At 38.1% G+C, this 11,133-nt stretch overlaps 1 pseudogene; it reads right to left on the reverse strand.

Moving 5' to 3' along the window:
- Positions 1 to 990: 990 nt before the first annotated feature.
- Positions 991 to 1,114, reverse strand: LOC131518308 (U4 spliceosomal RNA; annotated as a pseudogene).
- Between the last annotated feature and the right edge of the window lie 10,019 nt (positions 1,115 to 11,133).

Here is an 11,133-nt window from a genome sequence, read left to right on the forward strand (position 1 = left end):
GAGAGAGAGGGAGAGACAGAGAATCCCAAGCAAGCTCCACACTGCCAGCACAGAGCCGGATGCAGGGCTAGAACTCACGAAATCATGAGATCATTATCTGAGCCAAAACTGGGAATCGGACGCTTAAACAACTGAGCCACTCATTTTTTTTTATTTTTTTTATTTTAGAAAGAGAGAGCACAAGCCTGGGGGCGGGAGAGAGAGAGAGAGAGAGAGAGAGAGAGAGAGAGAGAGAGAGAGAGAGAGAGAATCTTAAGCAGGATCCATGCTCACCATGGAGACCTACACAAAGCTGTATCAGACGACCCTGGGATCATGACTTGAGCCGAAATCAAGTCAGATGCTCAACTGACTGAGCAACTCAGGTGCCCCTATGTGTTAGCATTTTTAAGGTGTAAATTTATGACTCAGAGTATGGAAAATAGAAAGGAATACAGTGTAGTGTCAGCTAGAGTATCTTATTCTGGTTTATGTTATTAACCCCATCACCTGTAGGCTTATTGAGGGCAGGACAATAGCAATATCATATTATTTTAAATACGTTAAACTGGCTTTACATGAATCAGCTGATAATTCTGCTGTGTGATATTGCTGGTGTGATAAGCCTCAGAATTTATAATGCTTACATTTTTAAATTTTCCTATTTTAATTCCCACTATACTTTTTCACCCTCATCCCCTTTTCCAATCTCTTATCTTATTCATCTCTCTTCTTATTGTTTTCCAATCTGCCTTTCAGCCCCCACACTCTTCTAAGCCCCAAAGTGCCTGCAGGTCATTTCTTCACTCCTTGGATGAGTCCTATACCTGGTAAGGGAATGTAATGACTGTAAAACAACTAGTACATCAATGGATCAGCCTGAAGGTGGCCCATACTCATGAACTATCCCTCTCCATAAAGGAATCTCATGTATTGATCTGTTCTTTCATTTGTTTGTATATTCATTTAGCAAACATTTATTGCAAGTGAGTCTATGCCAGGTACTGTGTTGGGCATTCTCACATTCCCTTCCCAATAATATCATCTATCTATTAGCAATACTATTTTTATCAATTAGCAATAATCATGGCTTGGATAATCCTCACTGGCTATGATACTGCTACTACGCAAAGCTGACAGTGCTGCCTTATCAACTCCAGTTTATACATGAAGAAACTAAGATTGAGAGGTTTTAAGTAACTGCCTAAGATGGTATGCGTTAGACACATCTTATGGAGTCTCTCTATGAATAATAAGCCAGCCAGATAATTTCATACAAGAGTAGAGCAGGCCATCATTCACCCATTCATTCATACAACCATTTATTTGTGGCGGGGGGTGGGGGGGAGAGGATTGTATGTTTGTTTGTTTGCAGAAGTTAATAGTATCCCTAGCCTTGTGTGAGGTATTAGGAGAAAGTCTGCTTTTAGGAAAAAGGGCAGTATTACTTACCAGTGCTGATGTTTTATATATATTAACTCGCCTAGTTCAAGGACAGGCTGGCAAATTTTTGGTCCAGAAGACTAAATAAAATCATCCTACTCAAGAATCATTCCACTCTGACTCAAGTCTAATATCCTATATCATTTGGGCCTGATTTCTGAAGTTCAGTCATTCTTTTCAAATAATGCTCCTTGAACTGTTGCAAGCCTTTGATAAATTTTCAGAGTTCAGGAAAAGTTGACTTTGACAACTTTTGCTATTGTTCTCATTGGTTTAATTGAAGAGCAGATTTCCACAGGTCTTTACTCCATCCTGTCAGAATTCCTTCCATGCTATGGTTTTAAACTCACTTCTTGTATTGCTTTTTGGTCTCATTCTTTATAATCAAGTTCATTGTTATCCTTCAGTTGCAGTAATTGAGTCTTGGCTCTGATTTGTTTTGTAATAGTTCAAATACCTCCATTGCTGAGGTGGTGCTGCCTTGTTTAATTCATCTTCCTAGAATCATGTTGCTAAACCCCAGTATTGATTCCCACTCTCTGTTTAAACACTATTTTAGGGGCACCTGGCTAGCTCAGTTGGTGGGATATGTAACTCTTGATCTCAAGATTCTAAATGCAAGCCCTATGCTGGGTATAGAGATTATTTAGAAATTAAAAAAAAGTCTTAAAAAAAATAAAGGGGCACTTGGGTGGCTCAGTTGGTTAAGCATCTCACTCTTGAATTCGGCATGGGTCATGATCACACGGTTCATGAGACCTGAGCTCTGCGTCAGGTTCTGCATTGACAGTGCAGTGCCTGCTTGGGATTCTCTGTCTCCTTCTCTCTCTCTCTCTTCCTTGCTACTTTCTGTGTATATATCTGGTGCACAACTTAAGAAAAAGATGAAGTCATTCCTAATATCCTTTTATATTAATCCTGGTATTAATTCTATGTATAGTGTAACTTACACAAAAAAGAATGGTACCTCGCTAGGCTTTGTTGTTTAGACCTAGATTTATAGGGAAAAAAATCATCCCAGCAAGAAGTATTTAAAAGATAGTTATTCCCATATGAAGGCAAGAACCCCAAGCTGAAGAAAGCAATACTTTTAAAACCAAGTGCCTTAGTTGACTGTTACTCTGAATTTATTTTCTTTTTATTATAACTAATTTATTAGTAAATTCCCATATAGAAATTTTAGATTGGTTTCTGGTGTACTATGGGCATATAGTGGAAAGGTCATATACATTCATATTTGGATATTAAAGGGAGTGCCATTTAAGCTCTGAACTCAATATGGTAGAGAAAACTGTAATCAGTGAGAGAGCTCCAAGGGAAAGATTTATCTTTCAGAGTAAAAGTAAGGATAGGAGGTCCTCCATGCCTCACATAGATAATTCCTCTGATAACCTTGGTACATTGGAAATCATTTTAAGGAAACCTTCATTTTTCACTCACATAGATATCATGTCCTAATTACCTTTATCCTGGAACTTCTTAGGAGAAGTCTTCCATGAAGATCTCAAGTACTTATCTCCAGAAATCTGGCATGATCTCCCTCCCCAACTGCAGGCTGGATTAGATGTCCCCCTGATGTACCCAATTCCTTTTGTACCTATTCCACATTTTCTATTAGCCTTCCTTAAACCCTACAGAACTGCAGGATTTTGACTTGCCTTTATTATCTCAGTAGCTAGGACAAGAGTTGCTACCAATAGATGCTCAATAAATTGCTTGTGGAACTTTTATTTGACATTCTTGTTTGTTCAGACTGTTTCCCATTACTTCCCCCAAATCTGACAAGCTGCATTATTCATTCCAATAGGATTTTCCTAGCCTGTATAGTTCAACCCCTCTGACAAAGATTTACTATACTACCATCTAGATCTCTTTTCCCACTGGAATTCTATCTTGACTCAGCTTTTCTTTTCTTTATTTCTTTTTTTAATGTTTATTTATCTTTGAGAGAGAGAGAGAGAGAGTGCACAGTGGGGAAAAGCAGGGGGGGGGAGGGCACAGAATCCAAAGCAGGCTGTGAGCCCAGAGCCTGATGCAGGTCCCGAATCCATGAACCATGAGATCATGTCCTGATCTGAGGTCAGACCTTCAACTGACTGAGTCACCCAGGCGCCCCTGACTCAACTTTTCTTATAAGACACACTAGTATTGTTTTTCTTTTTTTCTTTTTTTCTTTTTTTTTTTTTTGGCAAGGATCATATGGAGCAATTTATACTTCTTGAGTCAATTTCCTCTTCATCCATTTTCTGTTTCTTGTCTTTCTTCTCTTTAATACTCTGAAATCATATAATAGTTATCACAAACTCTTACTCTCTAAATAAATAGTTTATTTCCTCATCTTCCATAATTCTAAAGATTGTTTCACATTACTGATCTATCTCACTCTTTTGAAGCTTCCCTCAGATTTGCAAAACTCTTCTCGTGCTTGGATCTCTACCTCCTTTGGGAAAGCTCCCTTGTCAGTACACGCAGAGTCTACACTCCTCACAAACAGCTCAGCCTCACTGCAGCATCTGTGACATTAATCAGCTGCAACACAAGAACTGCTTACTTACATCAGGTTAGAGGGCAGGTGGCCATTTTCCTGCAATTTGCTCACCTGCTTAGATGGTCTGGATCCTGAAATACTTCTCTATCTCTCATTGCAAATGGCATTTTTTAATCAACCATGTTATGTCTAATTTGAGCCTTATGTTGTGTACAACATTGCTATTTTACACAGTGACTGTAACTCTGCCTGGTATCACTGTCTAGATCGGGGGGCTGAACAAAGACTCTACGGCTCAAACTCTGTGAGCTACTCCACATAGCAGTGTGTACTGATGATGTGGATTTCAGCCTCAGTTTTGCTGAGAACCATACCCATCTCCTTTCTCTCTCTCTCTCTCTCTCTCTCTCTCTCTCTCTCTCTCTCTGTTCTGACACTCTTTCCCCTTTTCTGTCTTCCCTCTGTCCCCTCCATCAGTCAGATATTGAGCCTCAGCGTAGCTTTGCCCATTCTCCTCCTTGGTGGGTATTCAGCTTCTCCTCATTTTTCATGACCACAAATTGCTTTAAATTTCATTTTATTTGCTGCTTGCTCTTAAAACAGTATCTGGCACAGTAATGCCATTCAGTAATATCAACTTCTATTATTTTACTTCTACCCATTTCAAACCCTGGGAAGACCCAAGATCTGGGATTTTATCTGACATCAATTGCCTGTGCTGTGTAGCCTATCTCGAATCATTTCTTCTTCTTTTACCAAAATGTGTGTGTGCTGGGGGTAGAGAGTGGTGGGAGGGATGTATAAAACTATTTACTGGCATACGGAGATGCCACATAAATTCCTACTACATCTTTTTTTGGTCTTTTTGTGCTCATCTTTTCCTTCCAAAGGCCATTGAATTTTCTGTTCAGTACACAGAGTCTACCTCTTTCATATATCTTCCCTACCCACTACAAGCCATAGTATTGTTCTCCTTTGGTCTACTAAAAATATTCCACCCTTGAGACACCTGCGTGCTTCAGTCATTTAAGCATTCGACTCTTGATTTCAGCTCAGGTCATGATCTCATGGTTTGTGAGTTCAAGCCTCGCATCAGGCTCTGCCCTGACAGCATGGAGCCTGCTTGGGATTCTGTCTCTTCCCTTCTCTCTCTGCCCCTCTTGCATGCTATCTCTCTCAAAATAAATAAATAAATAAACTTAAAAAAAATATTCCACTCATGTAGTCCCTTGCATGATTTCCACTTTTTGGTACGCCTTTGACCCCAATTTAATCAGGTGCCTTGAGAACCCAGTCTATTTTCTGAGCTAAGTGCACACAAGCATACACACAAGATATACATATTCATGCTCACACCCCCATGAGCGTAAAATTTTCCTGAAGTCCAGAGTAATTAGTCAGAATCTAAGACCTTATAGCAAGTTAAATCAGAAAGACCAAGTAAAGCACAAATTTACAGCTGTATCATGAAAAACCTTGCACGTTCATTAAAAAAAAAAAAAAAAAAAAAAAAAACCTCTGCCAGCCCAAGGACTGTTCAATTAGACTCTTTGATGGTAGAATTTATTCTAAAAAAAACCTCACCTCCACGCTGTGCCATTTCTACATAAGAATTGGAGAGAACTATGCAGATCCTGCACCTGTTGAGTTATACAGAAAATCTACAGGAAACCCAGAGTTCAAGTGCATGTGATTAAGTACAAAAGATTAGAATAAAAACCTTAGGTGGTTATGGTTTCTGCTGTTATTTTAACTCTCCATGCTCTTGTACATCATATATCATTAGTGGGCAAAAATCACATAATAACAAACTACTAGCCTTATGCCTAAAGTTCTTAGACAATGGGTATTATGTGAACATCTATGGCTATTCTGAGCGTACCAAATGATCAAGCCAAACAGAAAGGTTATCACGTTGTGCTTATGAATTTTGGTAACGAGGGGCCTTGTGTTTCGCATGTCTGTGATTCTGGAGAGCAGATTTCAGTTGAGCCTTGTGGCAGCTCCTGCAGGGGCTAATCAGGAGAGCTGCTGTGACTAAAACTGAAGTTGCAGCTGCTTGGGAGATGATTTTCATTAAAGCTGCCTGCCAGTGTCAACACAGAATCCAGACCGACCAGATTTTAGAAACAAAATGTGATACTTGCAAGGCACTTGGGCACAGTATTCATAATTTTCTAATGATGGCATTGTCTCTTTTCACCAAGAATGGAAATAAAGTCTTTAAGCAATTATTGACATAGAATTCACCCTATAACAGCTTGGCTAAATGTGAACATTTCCATTATCTCCTTCTATCTAATAATAATAATAATAATAACAATAATAAATGTGCAAATTTTGTCATGGAATATACACGTCTTCAGCATTTGAAAATGAATTACAGTATTGATATTTTGGAGTATAATCCTAAATAGTGGTAAAGTCATGGAGTTCTGAGTAATGATGTACATGTAAAAATATTGGTAAAAAATTTGGGGGTTTATTTAAGCACAGAAGTTAATCTTAAGTTTATACATAACTGCACTTTTTTCCTTGGTTTAAAAAAAAAGTAGCTCTATTTATAGAATTATTTCTAGTAAGTTAATAGGTTCTTAGAAAAAAAAATACATGACTTAGAGGAAACCTCTAATAGATATCAAAATTTCTATGCCATTAAGATATTTAAAAATACTTATGGGGTGCCAAGGTAGCATAGTCCGTTGAGTGTCTGACTTGGGCTCAGGTCATGATCTCGCGGTTCGTGGGTTCGAGCCCTGCTTCCGGCTCTGTGCTGACAGCTCAGAGCCTGGAGCCTGCTTCACGTTCTCTGTCTCCCTCTTGCTCTCTGCCCCTCCCCCACTCTCAAAAATAAATAAACATTAAAAAAAAGATATTTATTAAATCACATTATCTTAGCTGTATTAGTATTAGTATACAGATTTCAGATGGTAAGGTGATGACTATAAAATGATATAATTCTTTATTAAAATAAGTTTAGTGCTTCAAAACTAGGTTGATAATATAAAGACAGGAAGTGTTATTTTCCAAAAGAAATATAGTGATGATGAGTCACAGAAGTTCTGTATTATGGGGCACCTGGATGCTCAGTTGGAAGAGTGTACAACTCTTGATCTTGGGGTCACGAATTGGAGCTCCACATTGGGTGCAGAAATTACTTTAAAAAACAAATAAAACGATGTTTTAAAAAGTTCTGTATTATAATAATGGTATTTGGTGTCAGTGTAAAAAAAATTAAAAACAAAACCCTTCCCTCCATTGCTTTACCCCAACAACTATATTGTTTCTTTTTTTTAAATTTTTTTAATGTTTATTTATTTTTGAGAGAGAGACAGAGTGTGAGCAGGGGAGGGTCAGAGAGAGAGGGAGAATCTCTCTGAATCTGAAGCAGGCTCCAGGCTCTAAGCTGTCAGCACAGAGCCCAACGTGGGGCTCAAACTCACACACTGTGAGATCATGACCTGAGCTGAAGTTGGACGCTCAACTGACCAAGCCACCCAGGCGCCCCTATATTATTTCTTCAGTCACATGCAAATTATATTTGATTTTTTAATAAGTTAAATTTTTATGGGAAGTAGTGAAAACATATCTTAATTCAAGACTATTTCATGTCATCTTGCATCCAAGCATTTTCCTGGTCTATTGGACATTCCTCCTATGCTTCTGAGAGTAGCTGATAGGATTCCACAATTAAGCCACATCTCTGACATAAAACTCGTGTTTAATAAATATTAGTTTACTACATGATTTTTTCTAGTTTCTATCTCGATCTCTGATCCTTATCAGGCTCTGTTCCAAAATACAGAAGATTTGAATGTTAGGAGGATTTTGCAGTAATACCAGATCAGAAATACACCTGTAAATTTATGATTGCTGATAAGAAAAAGTTTAGATTGTTAATAGCATATATTTGTATCTTTTTAAACAAACACAATAAAATGCTTCTTATTTTAGTCATTAGGATCTAAACTGTTTTTTTTTAATGACCAAAAGAAAAATAGAATCAAAAATAGGATCAATCCATGGAAAGAAGTTAGTTTTTAGACATCTTTCAAAATTGTCATTAACGGGCACTCACTAAGGAGACATTACTATCTTAGAACATGTTCTTCAAACACAGAAATGTACTGGCATTTATCATACAATCTCTCAAGGTAATATAAATTCTAGGAGAGGCAAAAGTTTACTAAGGAAGAAAAGAAAGAAATGATACTGCCTGATGAGACTAAGCTGTCAAAAAGCTGTAGAACTTGACTATCCCCATTCATGAGGTTGATCCCTCTGCTTACAGGTGCCAAATGGTAATTCTTAATATGCATGTGTTATCTGAATGTGTGTGCATAACAAGTGAACATAAACATGAGTTTTTTAATTACATTACTACATCTCTACAGAATGCTAGTCATTATATCACCCTCCCACTTCAATCTGAGAACAATTCATATAGGCTTAATAATACTTGATACAATGTAACTGTCCCAAATTATCAGCTGTTCTCTCCAGCTCCACTTCTGTTACCTAGACGGGGGTTTCCCAATTCAGTATGCTACCTTAGTCTGCCCTTCTGAATAGCACATTTGTTCTAGATTTTATTCCTCTTCTTTCCCTTCTTAACATATTGGGTTCACTATTGGTGCATAACTGTACAATCTGAAACAGAATTTTGAAATAAGTTTTCATACATTAAAATCTCTCTCTTCTCAGCTGAGACTAGGGTAGTGAGTAATGTGAAAATGTCAGACACTATGACAGGGTCAGTTCGTGCATTGTCTCCCCAAATGTACCTGTTATGTAGCTGCATTTTCTGCACATCCCAAAGACTGGTTCTGTATGAAAATCTACACTTATAATTAATGTCCTCATAAAGAGTTTCTGTATGCATCATATATATATGAAGGTGAATACACTTTTCATACCTATAATTTAATTATATTTTGGACATTATGAAAAAAAAGTCCTTACCTAACCCAAATGAGCTTGTGTCAGTTTTATAGAAATTTTTATGGGCAATTTTTTATTCCTTTTTCTTCTTCCTGGGACAGCATCTCCAGGCATTCAGAATGGTTGAGTGTTTGACATACCCCCTGTAGACCATCCTGCATTTTGCCTCTAACAAACCAGGCTGTCCTGAACCCCTAGTAACAGAATCATTTACCTTAATACAAAGTAGGTTGGGAAAGCACCAAAATCTTCATGCGCCCAAGCTGACTTTGAGGAGTTCATGCTGTGACACCTGAAGTTGTTATGAGGTTGTCCAGAATGAAGCAACACTTCATCAGGGCCTTCCATGTGTGCTAAGTGTGTTCATGACAGGACCAAGCATGCTTTCCTTTTTGAGGAGCAGAAAAATCTTTGTGAAAGTGTTGAAGGCACAATCACAGAGTTAAAAAGCTAAATTAAAAAAAAAATGAAGCTTTTTTGAGTAATAAAAAAAATCAAAGGGAAAAAAAGATCTCTGATTAGGATTAGTTGTAACAAGAACCTATGGAATTTTTTTTAATGTTTTTGTGTGTTTATTTTTGAGGCAGAGAGAGACAGACCATGAGCAGGAGAGGGGCAGAGAGAGAGGAAGACACAGAATCTGAAGCAGGCTCCAGGCTCTGAGCTGTCAACACAGAGCCTGACACGGGGCTCGAACCCATGAGCCGTGAGATCATGACCTGAGCTGAAGTCACATGCTTAACCGACAGAGCCACCCAGGCACCGCAAAACCTATGGAATTTGTAAAAAAAAAAAAAAAATGCCCAAGCCCCATCTCTATGAATTCTGCCTGAGTGTTGAGAAGGACCAACTATCTGTATAGGTTTTTTGAGGGGAGCAGGTTTGGTCAGTTTTAATTGTTATTTATTTATTAATTTATTTTTATTGAATTAACATACAGCATTGTATTAGTTTCAGGCATGCAATATTATGATTCAACATTTCTATGCATTACTCAGTGCTCATCACAATAGCTGTACTCTTGGGGCGCCCAGGTGGCTCAGAAGGTTAAGCATCTGACTTCGGCCCAGGTCATAATCTCATGGTTTGTGAGTTTGAGCCCCACATCAGGCTCTGTGCTGATGGCTCAGAGCCTGGAGCCTGCTTCGGATTCTGTGTGTGTGTCTCTCTCTGCCCCTCCTCCACTCATGCTCTGTCTCTCTCTCTCTCCCCTTCAAAAATAAACATTAAAACAAAGTAAAAAAAAAATAGGTGTACTCTTTTTTTTTTTAATTTATATATTTATTTTGAGAGAGAGAGAGAGAGAGAGAGAGAGAGAGAGAGAGAGAGGGGGAAGGGCAGAGAGAGAGGGAGAGAGAGAATCCCAAGTAGGCTTCTCACTGACAGCTCAGAGCCTGATGCGGGCTTGATCTCATGCTTTGTGAGATCACAACCTGAGCTGAGATCATGACCTGAGCCAAAATCAAGAGTCAGATGCTTAGCAGACTGAGCCACCCAGGCATCCCACAATAAGTGTACTCTTAATCTGCTTTATCTATTTCACCCATCCCGCTCATCTACCTCTCCTCTGGCAAACCACAGTTTGTTCTCTGTATTGAGGAATCCTTTTTTCTTTTGTCTCCCTTTTTCTTTGTTTGGTTTCTTAAATTCCACAGATAAGTGAAATCATATGGTATTTGTCTTTCTCTGGTAATTCTATTTTTAATCTTTTGAAGAACCTCCATACTGTATTCCACAGTGGCTGCACTAATTTATACTCCTCTCGACAATGTGGGAGAATTTCTTTTTCTCCATATCCTCAACAATACTTATCATATCTTGTCCTTTTGATTGTGGCCATTACGACAGGTGTAAGGTGATATCTCATTGCAGTTTTCATCTGTATTTGTCTGCTGATTAGTGATGTTCAACACCTTTTCATGTGTCTGTGGGCCATTTGTTTGTATTCTGTGGAAAAAATGTTCATGTGCTCTGCTCATTTTTAATCAGAGCATTTGTTTTTTGGTGTTCAGTCATATAAGTTCATTATATATTTTGAACTCCTTGTCAGATATATCATTTCCAAATATCTTCTCCCATTCAGTAGGTTGCCTTTTTTTTTTGTTTGTTTTTGATGGTTTCTTTCACTGTGTAAAAGCGTTTTATTTTGATGGAGTCTCAATAGTTTATTTTTACATGTTTCTCTTGTCTCAGGGGACATATCTAGAAAAATGTTTTTATGGCCAATGCTTATGCTTTATTCTAGGAGTTTTATGGTTTCAGGTCTCACATTTACATCCATT

The sequence above is a fragment of the Neofelis nebulosa genome, chromosome 7, assembly GCF_028018385.1.
Source record: "Neofelis nebulosa isolate mNeoNeb1 chromosome 7, mNeoNeb1.pri, whole genome shotgun sequence".
NCBI lineage: Eukaryota > Metazoa > Chordata > Mammalia > Carnivora > Felidae > Neofelis > Neofelis nebulosa.